The sequence below is a fragment of the Sus scrofa genome, chromosome 6, assembly GCF_000003025.6.
Source record: "Sus scrofa isolate TJ Tabasco breed Duroc chromosome 6, Sscrofa11.1, whole genome shotgun sequence".
NCBI lineage: Eukaryota > Metazoa > Chordata > Mammalia > Artiodactyla > Suidae > Sus > Sus scrofa.
The window spans coordinates 20179016-20191319 of record NC_010448.4 but is presented as its reverse complement, the minus strand read 5'-3'; the positions used below and the strand labels follow the sequence as shown (position 1 = coordinate 20191319).

The window sequence follows — 12304 nt, the reverse complement described above, 5'->3', positions numbered from 1 at the left end:
GTAGGTCGCAGACATGGCTCGGATCCCGCGTTGCTGTGGCTCTGGTGTAGGCTGGTGGCTACAGCTCTGATTCGACCCCTAGCCTGGGAACCTCCATATGCTGTGGGAGCGGCCCAAAGAAATAGTAAAAAGACAAAAAAAAAAAAAATATATATATATATATATATATATATATATAATGAGATACCACCACACACTTATTAGAAAGGGTACTGCTGGAGTTCCCATTGCTGCTCAGCCGGTTAAGGACTCGACATTGTCTCTGTGAGGATGTGGGTTACATCTCTGGCCTCTCTCAGCGGGTTATGGACCCGGCATTGCTGCCAGCTGCAGCATAGCTCGAGGATGTGGCTCAGATCTGACATCGCTGTGGCTGTGACATAGTCTGGCAGCTGAGGCTCCGATTCGACCCCTAGCCTGGGAACCTCCATATGCCGCGGGTGTGGTCATAAAAAGAAAAAAGGGTCCTGCTTAACACACACACACACACACACACACAAAACCAAACAGAAAACAAGTGTTGGGGAGGATGTGCAGAAATTGGAAACCTTGAGCATTGCTGGTAAGAATATGTTTAAATGGTATTGCCGCTACTGAAAACTGTATGAAGGTTTCTCAAAAACTTCAAGTAGAATTACCATTTGATCCAGCAATTTCACTTCTGGATATACACCCAAAAGAGCTGAGAGGAGGATCTCACAGAGATATTTGTACACCAATGCCATGCCCATAGCCGCATTAGTCAGAATGGCTAAAACGCAGAGGCAACCCGAATGTCCACTGATAAGATGAAGGCGTAAACAAAATTTTCAGGTAAAAAAATGTTTTCATATAGCACAGCGAAAAAGAATCTACAGCTACCAAAGTGTGTAAAACTTCTGCGGAAAGGAATTACTCTTTTTTTTTTTTTTTTTTAGTGTTTAAAGCTTCTCTAGGATTTTATACACCAAGAGCACAGAATTTCTCGTGGATGTGTGTGTCTCCAATGGTTAATTTAGTCCTTGATGTATTTACACACTTTAGTATTCTACTTAAATCAGCTTTGACTTAGTCCATATATATATAATTTGTTTTTTAGGGCCCTACCCTCGGCATATGGCAATTCCCAGGCTTGGTAGGGGTCCAATCGTACCTACAGCTGCGGGCTTCTGCTGCAGCCACAGCAAAGCAGGATCTGAGCTGAGTCTGTGACCTACACCACAGCTCACAGCACTGCCAGATCCTTAACCCACTGAGCAAGGCCAGGGATGGAACCCACAACCTCATGGTTCCTAGTAGGATTCGTTTCCGCTGCACCATGATGGGAACTCCAGCCCATTTATATATTTAAAAAATAGAAAAGCAAAGCTGAAACAGACTTTATTTCCTTCTGAAATCTATTATGTAAACTCTTTTTGTTGGATTTAAACATTACAAGTTTGATCAAACTGTCAGTGAGGTCCCCCACCCACCCCATGGCCTATGCATAAACTTGTCAGCTGATTCAAATACATCAACACATTGTCTGCCAATTTTTCTGCTTGCCATCAACTACCTTGATGATTACTGTTTTAACCACCCCTTAGCATTTCTGCTAAGAATGCCTGTCTCAGGTCTGCCTAGAAATCCACCACCACACAATAGAATATTATTCGGCCTTAAAAAAGGAAATTCCAACATATGCTACAACAATGATGAACCTTGCAAGCATTATACTAAGTGAAATACACCAGCCACAAAAAGACAAATCTATATGCTTCCATTAGGTGAGCTGTTTAGGGTAATCAAATTGAGGAGACAGAAAGCAGAAGGTTGACTGCCAGGGGTGGAGGGGAGGGAGCGGTGGGGAGTCTCTGCTTCACAAGATAAAGTCATGGATATGGATAGTGCTGACGGAACATTATGGATGTACTTAATACCCATGAATGGTGGATTTAAAAAAGGTACAGATAGTGAAATATATATTATATGTATTTTATCACAGTAAAAAAATGGAAAAAAAAACCACAAATTGATTATCTTACAGTTTTGGAGGTCTGAAGTTCAAAGTGGGTGGCAGGGCTGCATTCCTTCTGGCGGCTCTAAAGCAGAATCCATTTCCTTGCCTTGTCTGGCTTCTGGAGGCCGTCCGTGTTCGTTGACTTACGGCCCCTTCCAACAGTGGCATCGTCCCAAACGCTGCTGCCAGCCCAACCCAGCTCCTGCTTTGCGCCTCTGCTTGCCCCCTCTGCTCTGCTCCCCGCTCCACATCTCCTCTGACTGGGAGCTTCCGGCCTCCCTCTTCCAAGGAGCCTGATGATGACATTGGGAACAGCTGACAATCCACGGGAGTCTCAGGAGCCTCACCTTAATCACACCTGCAAGTCCTTTGCCCTGTAAAGAAGCAAGCTCACAGGTTCTGAGGATGAGGACGTGGGCACCTTTGGGAAGCTGTTATCCTTTTTACCGCAGTTGCCTACACAAGTGCTCACGTGAGTGTGGGAGGACGTGAGCACAAGGGCTTCAAATACTGTCAGCCCGGAGAAGCCCAGTGTCTGACAATAAGGTTGTGGTTAAAGCCCAGTGCAGCCCTTCGACAGAAGACCACGCAGCCATAGAGGGAATGAGCTGGGTGGCACGGAAGAGCGTTTGCGGGGCATTTTTGAATGACATGAATTTTAGAAATTCTTTTTTTTGCTTTTTTAGGGCCGTACCCATGGCATATGGAGGTTCCCAGGCTAGGGCTCAAATCAGAGCTGTAGCTGCCGGCCTACACCACAGCCACAGCAATGCAGGATCCGAGCCACGTCTGTGACCTACACCGCAGCTCACTCACGGCAACCTGGGATCCTTAACCCACTGAACAAGGACAGGGATTGAACCCTCATCCTCATGGATACTAGTGGGTTCGTTTCCACTGAGCCGCAACGGGAACTCTCGAATCTTAGAAATTCTTAACTCATTTGTTCAACAAATATTTTCAATGTTGATCATGTTCCCGGAGCTGGGAACACAGAACTCTTTCTGTATGAAGACTAGATGCAGGTATAGGTGTGCACGTGGGAGAAACGGTCTGAGCTGGAAAGTAAATACTGACATGTCAACAGTGGGTGTCTCAGGAGAGAAGTGCAGGGAAGTGATAGTGGTAAAGATTTGCCCTTCTTCTTGGGATGGTTTCATACAGTTTTATCTTTCAACAAGTATTTAAATTTGCTTGTTGAAGTTTGCTAAGAAATTAAGGTACAGTTATCAGGAGAGGTTATCTATTATGTCTAATCCCAACTTCATAAAGATAAAGCTGTACCATCGGCGAAACAGGAAGACGGGAGGGGAGGGGAGGGAGAGGGTGGAGACAGAGAAACACCCAGCGGGTTCGTGTTAAGGTGGAGCCGGCAAGGCTTGCGGGGCCCTTGGCCAGCAGGCGAGGCTGAGGGTGCCTCCCTCCCTGGTGGAAACCATGGCTCCTCCAGATAGTCCTCCCCCGTGGCACCCGGCCTGGCTTGCCCACTAGGCCATCAGTGACATACTGTCCACTGGCCGAGTCACAAATGGGAGCACAGGTCAAGGTGTAGATGATATGCGAGCATCCTGTTGGGGCTCAGCTTGGCCCCCACGTGGCAATGGGCACACCCACCACCCTCAGCTACACAGAGATTCATGTCCTCTCATTTGTAACCATTTCAGCTCAAAGTCCGGTCCTCCCCAAACCCCCAGAACTTCCCAGTCTATTTGAAACAGAGGCTTGGAAATTGGAGGAAGTGGGTAGAAACTCCAGGTCACCTCTTTCTGCCTGGTGGTCACAAGATGAACTTGTGGTTTGTGCCTTCTCTGCCCTGAACTGCAACCTCTGAGCTGGACTTCCCGCCTCTGCCTGTGTCTCTGGGGCTGATGCTTTGTGGTCGTGGGGTGCAGGGAAAACAGGAGGGGGTGAGGCCTGGGGTCCAGGGACCCTTGACCTTGGGCAGTGTCATCTCAGACTCATAGACCTAAATTCCCCCTGGTAAATATTGTCTCCAAATGACACACCTGGCAGGCTGTCCTGGGAACATGGCCCAGGAACAAACAAAACAAGCTTGTCTCTTTTCATTTTATTCTTAGTTCTTACTGTTCTAGGAAAACAAACAAAAAACGGCACTTGAGTATCTGAGACATACCCGTGTTTTATTCAGAAAACAAGGAATCTCTGGTTTTCTTGGTGAAACGGTGAGGGTTGGCACTTCCTCTTCATGCTCCTAAGCATGAGCTGAAACAAGAACCTAATTTCAGTTCATTCTGTCTCCTTGAACACCTGCTTCATCCTTCCTAGCAGGATGGCTGGACAGAATTGAAGCTGCTTCCAAAGCGTAGTCTAATTCACCCTGAGTTCCACCGTCCCCCTCCCACTCCGTGAATTGTCCTTTCCCCCTTCCTGCTCTGTCCTCCTCTCCTTGTCCCCCTCAGGCGCACCTGCAGGTACCTGCCCCGGCCCTTTGTACGTGTTGTTCCCTCTGCCTGCAACACTCCTCCCCCCTGTCCTTGCTTCCTCCCTCCTTCAGGTCTCCGTAGAACTGCAGCCCCCACTCCATCCCGTCCCCACCCCATCCCTGCTTCATTTTTCTCCAAAGCACTTGTCACTTTCTAATAGGTCACTTCCTTATTTTGCTTACTGTCTACACTGTTTCTAATGTTAATATGACCAGGGCAGGGATTTTTGTCCTTTTTTTTTTTTCCCCAAACCACTGGAAATCTAGTCCTAGAATAATGGTTGACTCTGAATCTTTATAGCGGAGTTTTACACTATGTACCCAGATCTTATAAATAAGCTAAAGCTTTCACGCAGCTATTCCACATCTAGGAATTTATCCCTGGGAGGTCATCACAGATGTGCAAAGATATAGTTAGAAATGTTACAAAAGCCAAACACTGGAAATAATAGGAACTGACATTTAATTAGCACTTACCATGTGCCAGACCTTGTTTTAAACATTTTATGCATATGAACTCTTTAAACACTATAACCCTCCTATTATTGTCCAGACTTTGCAAGTGAGGAAACAGGCAGAGCGACTGAAATGCATGCAATAGAGCCAGCATTTGATGGGGTGTGTCTGACTCAAGAGACCATATTCTTTCTTGGGGGGGGCTGCTCCCACGGCATATGGAGGTTCCCAGGCTACGGTCGAATCGGAGCTACAGCTGCCAGCCTACACCACAGCAACAAGGGATCCAAGCCGTGTCTTTGACCTACACCACAGCTCACGGCAATGCCAGATCCTTAAGCCGTTGATCGAGGCCAGGGATCAAACCCCCATCCTCATGGATGCTAGTCGGATTTGTTAACCACTGAGCCACGGCAGGAACTCCAAGATACCATATTCTTAACACACTGTGGGTTACATGGGCTGTGCTCCAACCACACAATAAAATCATTTAAATTTATGTAGGAGTTCCTGTCGTGGCTTAGTGGTAACAAACCCCATTGGGATCCCTGGACTCCATCAGTGGGTTAAAGTTCTAGTGTTGCCGTGAGCTATGGGGTAGGTCGCAGATATGGTATGGATCCTGCATTGCTGTGGCTGTGGCGTAGCCCAGCAGCTACAGCTCCGATAAGATCTGCAGCCTGAGAACTTCCATATGCCACAGGTGCAGCCCTAAAAAGGCAAAAGAAATTTTTATAGACAAGGGATTTTTTTGGTGGGGGAGAGGGCACTTGAAATTATATACCAATTGTCTGAAGATCCACCTTGCTGGGAAGAGAATGGCTTTATCAGGTTCTCAAAGACATCCAAGAACCAGGGTTATCGACTAATTATTCTACATGAATAGTTCAGGTGACCATATCCTACACATGGGTTATCAACTGTTTAGCACAGTCTTTTTTGGGGCAGCATCCACAGCATGTGGAAGTTCCAGGGACAGGAATTGAACCTGCGCCATAGCTGCAGCCTGGGCCACAGCAGTGAAAACACCGGATCCTTAACCCACTGCCAACCAAGGGAACTCCCAGAAAAGTCTTTTAAAAAAATTCATTTTAGCTTCTCTTCTTCTACATAATCTCTCCTCTTCTTGTCCCTAAACCACATTAACAACCTAGAATGTCACCACAGAAGACTCTTTAATGACTTGGAAAGATCTTTCAAAATATAATTAACTGAAAAAGCAGGTTTCTCAAAAGACTATACATTATGACCACATTTTCATTAAAAATTCATAGGTATGGAGTTCCCATCGTGGCTCAGTGGTTAATGAATCCGGCTGGGAACTGTGATGTTTCGGGTTCGTATCCCTGGCCTTGCTCAGTGGGTTAAGGATCCGGTGTTGCTGTGAGCTGTGGTGTAGGCTGGAAGCTACAGCTCCAATTACTCCCCTAGCCTGGGAACCTCCATATGCCATGGGAGCAGCCCTAGAAAAGGTAAAAAACAAACAAACAAAAATTTATAGGTTCATTTATACACAGTAAAAAGACTCAAAGAGATTATAAGTTAATAGCTCTCATTCCTGGGTGATGGAATTGTGAATGTTTTAAAATTTCTTTTCTGGTCTTGCTTGTATCCTTTACATTTTTTGCAAGAACATCAATTGCTTTTTGTAACTAAAGAAACTTTTTTTTATCTTTTATTTTTTTAAGAAAAAGGGAGTGGTGTTCCCGTCGTGGCTCAGTGGTTAAAGAACCCGCCTAGCATCCATGAAGATGAGGGTTTGATCCCTGGCCTCGCTCAGAGAGTTAGGGATCTGGTGTTGCTGTGAGCTGTGGTATAGTTGCAGATGCAGCTGGGATCCCACATTGCTGTGGCTGTGGTGTAGGCCGGTGGCTAGAGCTCTGATTCCACCCCTAGCCTGGGAACTTCCATATGCTGTGGGTGCAGCCCTAAAAAAGACAAAAAAGAAAAAGGGAGCTTTGGGGAAGATATTTTGGAAGTAGCTGTCAAAATTTTAAGTGTATATGCCCTTTGATCCAGCAATTCCATTTCCAGGAATCTGTTCTATAAGAAAACCTTGCATGTGAACCTGAATATACACCTAACATTTCAATAAATTGTGAAAATTACTAAACGGCCCAAATCCTCAGAGAAGGCAAGTAAATAAAATAAAATATTCAATAAAATATAACACCTCCATATTTTTAAAACTGTGCAGCTGTTAAAAAAAGAAAGAAAACACAGTAGCTAGATCTCTGACTCTCTGACAAGACAAAGAGACATTGCAGGAGTTCCTGTTGTGCCTAGCGGTAACAAACCTGACTAGTATCCATGAGGATGAGGGTTCCCGGCCCCGCTCAGTGGCTTAAGGATCTGGTGTTGCCATGAGCTGTGGTGTAGATTTTTTTTTTTTTTTTGTCTTTTTGTTGTTGTTGTTGTTGCTATTTCTTGGGCCGCTCCCGCGGCATATGGAGGTTCCCAGGCTAGGGATTGAATCGGAGCTGTAGCCACCGGCCTACGCCAGAGCCACAGCAACGCGGGATCCGAGCCACGTCTGCAACCTACACCACAGCTCACGGCAGCGCCAGATCGTTAACCCACTGAGCAAGGGCAGGGACCGAACCCGCGACCTCATGGTTCCTAGTCGGATTCGTTAACCACTGCGCCACGATGGGAACTCCTGTGGTGTAGATTGAAGACACGGCTCGGATCTGGCGTGGCTGTGATATAGGCTGGCGGCTACAGCTCCGATTCAACCCCTAGCCTGGGAATTTCCATATGCTAAAAAAAGACAAAAAAAAAAAAAAAGAGAGAGAGAAGTTGCAGAACAGATGTATACTAAGGTCCAACACACATAAAAGCCGTGTATAAAAGTGTAAAGGCGTGGAAAGGGGACGGGAAGGAAGCCGCCATCTGTTGGTGATGGTTCCTTGCAAGGAGGCACTGAGAGCTGGACGTGGGAAGTAACGGTGAAGCGGACTTTGCATTCTGTTCTGAGTTATCTGAATCTTTTACATGTGATTTATGTAACCAAATAAAAAGCACGCGGTTAAAACATGAGAATTCTAAAATGACAAAAGCCTCCACACTCCAAGATGCATTCTCCTTTTCCAGGGGGGCTGCTAAGGGCTCCACCTGCAAACTGCCAGGAAGTCTCAGGAAGGACCAGGGTCCCCGTTACTGTCAGGATTAGAAACAGGCTCAGTTCCCGGCCAGGGGCAGATGGTTATGTAAACAGGGTACAGCCCTGCAGCACATGCTTATGCCCTAAGCAAGAACAGTGACCACGAGGATCTTGGAGCAGTGTGGAAATGAAGGGACAGAAGCCAAGTGGGAAACTGTGCACAGCGCGCCCGCCCAGGAAAGAGGCGGAGGGCGAGCCACCGCCGCTGTTGTGAGCCAGGTGGGATTCTGTCCTCTTGGTCCAAACCTGTTTCTCCCTGGGGCTTGCTCGTTGTGGCCGCAAACCTGCATGTTCTCCCCCTCCCCTACATTTAGTCACTGCAGCCTCTGCTCCCGTCACTTCTTTCTGTCCCCACTGCTGGTCCGGGCACCATCTCCCCCTGCATGATGGCAGTAGCCTCCTCACAGGCCTCCCTGTTCCCAAAGGCCATCTCTGCCAACCTGATCTGTGCCTACACAGCAGCCAGAATGGTCTTCGAGCTTTTCAAAGGTAACTCGCATCGGTTGCTTCCCTGTTTCCTCGTTGCTTGTATAATATTACATTTGCCCTGATCTGAGCCTTTGTGGTCTGGTCCTCGATGCTGCCTACAACCACTTTTCACTTCCATCTCTTGGACTGTATTCCAGCTGCCCTGGCCTTTCTGCCCCCTTCGCCACCTGGGCCTCTGCTTACCCGGCCTCCGTGTGCCTGGCTATGCCTTACTCCCAGCCTCTCTGCCACGGTAGCCTGCTCGCCTGTGCTGGATGCCCAGCCTCCCCCACTAGCCAGCATTATTCGAGGGCTCACCGTGGGTGGGATGCTGCTCTAGGCGCTGGACAGAAAACCCATTTAGTGCTCTCAAGACCCTGTGAGGAGTTCCCGTCGTGACTCAACGGTAATGAACCCGACTAGAATCCGTAAAGATGAGGGGGTTCGATCCCTGGCCTCGCTCAGTGGGTTGAGGATGGCTGTGGCCGTGTTACTCTGGCTGTGGTGTAGGCCGGCAGCTGTAGCGCCCATTTAACCCCTAGCCTGGGAATTTCCATATGCTGCGGATGCAGCCCTAAAAAGCAAAAAAAAAAGACCCTATGAGAGCAGTATGATTAGGACTCCCATTTTACAGATGAGGAAAGTGAGGCACAGAGGTGGGCAACTTACCCCTAAGTCGGGCACCTCTGAAGTGACCAAGCTGGGATTCAAGCCCATTTCGCCTCAACCCAGGGCCTGGGCCCTACGTTATGAAATGATCCTGCCTAAAACCACTGATGAGATAAAAACTGACGCTCTCCTTTTGAAGATCTGAACTGGCTGGAGAGCAGGCCGTAGGCGTCATCGGCCTCGGTGGCGCTGAACACCCGTCTCCAAGCCTTTAGTGCCCATGGTGATTTGGGGACATGATTTGACCTGTTTTTGTTTCTTTCCTGGATAGACTAGGCCATAATTGACTTCTCAAACTGCCTTTTGTAGATTTTCAAAATATTGAATCCACGAGTCCATTTCCCTACTGTAATTCTCAGTAGGGTCTCACCGCATAAAGGGGGTCAGCCCTAGCACCAGTGCTCTGGCAGCGCCCCTGGCTGCAAAAAATAGGGGACTCAACGCCTGTTTGGGTTCTATTTTTATTAAAGTCCCATTAACTTGTTTCTCTCAGAGTAATTAAAGTGTCCAGGCCTCATGCTCTGCAGCGCTGTGGAGGAGGCGCTTTTTAAAAGTCAGCATTCTGTTCTGTTCTGTTCTGTTCTGTTCACAGGCAGAGAACTTTCCTTTCCAAAGGACCCCTGGGGGTTGACATCTCAGGCTCATTCTCAGCCCCAGGTGGGTTTTCTTAGCAGATAATTTAGGAACATTCTCTGCAGTTGATCTCAAGTTCACTGAGGTTGCAGATAATATACTTTTCCTTCTATAGGGTAGGGTTTGTTTTGGTTTGGTTTGGGTTTTGTTTTTTTGTTTTTTTTTTTGGTCTGATTTTTGTAACTCAAAACCAGTTTAATGGCTTCCAGTGAATGTTAATTTCTTCCCCACCTTGTAAGAGTCTGAGCACTGCCCCAGGGCACAGAGGCCAAGTGTGAAGTTTCACTTGGCAGAGGTGTAGAGAGGCATTTTTCTCTCTACCTTTGCACTTTGAATCAGCCACACCCGTGAGAGCCGGGCCCTGTCCTCCCTTCCATGCTGGGGTGGGTGCGACTTGCTCTCTGCCAGGCGCCCCGCCGTGGGACTCTGCGTTTTAACACTGGGCACATTCTGGAACTGGACAGCTTCAACCATTTAATAAATGGAGCATCTCCTGGGTACAAGCTTGGGGCTTGGTGCTCTGGGGGACCCAGTAGGTCTGGAGTGGGGCCCGAGAACTTGCATTTCTAACACATTCACGGTAGTGCAGATGCTGTTGGTCTGGAGACCCCGCTTTGAGAATCACTGCTGCAGGACTTTGCTTCCATGTCACTCCCCCGGGAGGCCTCCCTACGAGCCCCACCCTGACCCCAACACACACCCCCTGACTTGGGATGGTGCTTCAAGCTCTCAGGCAATTTGTACGGGCTCTTGCTTGTGATGGTCTGGTCCCTGCTTCCTTCCCCCACTTCACTGCCTGTCACTCCTCCTCGTCCTCCACGCTCCTGCCATCCAGGCCCGCTTTCCCATCCTCAGAACAGGCCAAGCCATGGACCCCACTGTTTCCTGCCCCAGGGTCGTGGCTCTTGCTCCCCTCACTCCAGGAAGGTTCTTCCCTGGGTTCCTCACCCGGCCGATTCCGCGTCCTGACTCCGAGAGGCCCGCTATGAACATGCGGGGTGAAGAAAGTCCCTGGAGCTGATTTCCCTCACCCGCCCTTTAATTCACATCACAGACCTTGTTGGAATCAGATCTAATCCACCGTGGGAATGTAAACCACAAAGGCGGGGAGGAAGGACCCTTCTGCTGCCTGCTGAGGACCCCGCACCCGGTGCTGGCGGAGGAGAGCATCACTGCAGAAGTGAAGGAATGGGGTCAGGTCCTGCTCTCAGCGAATTTGCATTGCAAGAGGCTGGAAAACCAGCCAGGCTTGCCCTGTGGGCTCCTCTTTCTGCAGACCTCCCTGCCACGGGGCCAACCATCAGCCACTGGGCACTGTTTTGAGCAAGGGGGTGGGGTGCGGTTGGAGGGAGGCAGGGGAGGTTTGTGAACAGCCCAGCTTGCAGATTAGACACATATAATCCAATCCAGAGGGCTGCGTTGTGTTCTGCCAATTGAGATACCAGATGAAGCAGGCCAAGGGCCCCTGGGGCGAGATACCAGGCAAGAGAACTTTTCAAAAATAGCAACTTGTATCTCAGGAATGAGCCTGAATTGTCAATGACAGGAGCAGTGTTCTGAAACAGAAAGCGGAGTCCTATTTATACTGCAAATCCTGGTGACGTGACATAGGCATAGCTTAGGTCAGTTTCCCCAAAAGACATGCTTAGGAGTGATGGCGTTGGTGATAGCTATAGAAGCTGTACTCGGAGGACCAAAGCCGAAGAGAAAGATGCCTGGTGGTGTGGTAGGAAGAGATGCCCATGGCTCCTGGCTGGGCTCTGCCACTTACTGGAGCCGCTAAGAGCTGCCTTCAGGATCAGCAGGATGTGTGTTCGCACCCTGGGCTCAGCACCTGTGACCTTGGGCAGCTGCTTAACGTCACTTAGCCTGTCTCTGTCTCTGGAAAAGGAGGAGAAAAAGTAATTTTGTTTTCAGGGTTGTTGTAAAGAGTACATGAGATATCAAGATAATGTGTATAAAGCTGATATTGCAGTGCCTAGCACAGAGTAAGTACTCAATACATAAAAGCTATTATTAGCTACAACACTGAGACGTTTTAATCAGGTTAGAAAAACATAAAATTTACCATCTGAACCACTTTTAGTGTACAGTTCAGCAATGTTATGTGTATTCACGTTGCTGTGCAACAAATCTCTACAACTTGCTCATCTTGCAGAACGGAAACTCCGTATCTTTGAACAACTCCCCATTCCCCCTTCCCTCAGCCACCTTTTTCTCTGTTCGCAAGAGTCTGACTGCTCTAGGTATCTCATATCAATGGAATCACACAGTATTTGTCCTCTTGTGACTGGCTTATTTCACTCAGCATAACGTTCTCAAGGTTTATCCATGTTGTAGCAGGTGTCGGAATTCACTTTTTCTTTCTTTCACTTCTTTCTTTCTTTCCTTTTTAGGGCTGCAGCTGCAGCATGTGGATGTTCCCAGGCTAGGGCTGTAATCGGAGCTGCAGCTGCTGGCCTAGGCCCCAGCCACAGCAATGCCAGATGTGAGC

The 12304-nt window shown here is 48.1% G+C and overlaps 1 long non-coding RNA gene across 1 annotated transcript; it reads right to left on the bottom strand.

Annotated features, from left to right (window-relative positions):
- Nucleotides 4101-11112, bottom strand: LOC110260928. Its single transcript, XR_002344546.1, has 2 exons — nt 10867-11112; nt 4101-4201 (listed from the first exon to the last, which is right to left on the bottom strand). It is a non-coding gene; the product is annotated as an uncharacterized LOC110260928 (long non-coding RNA).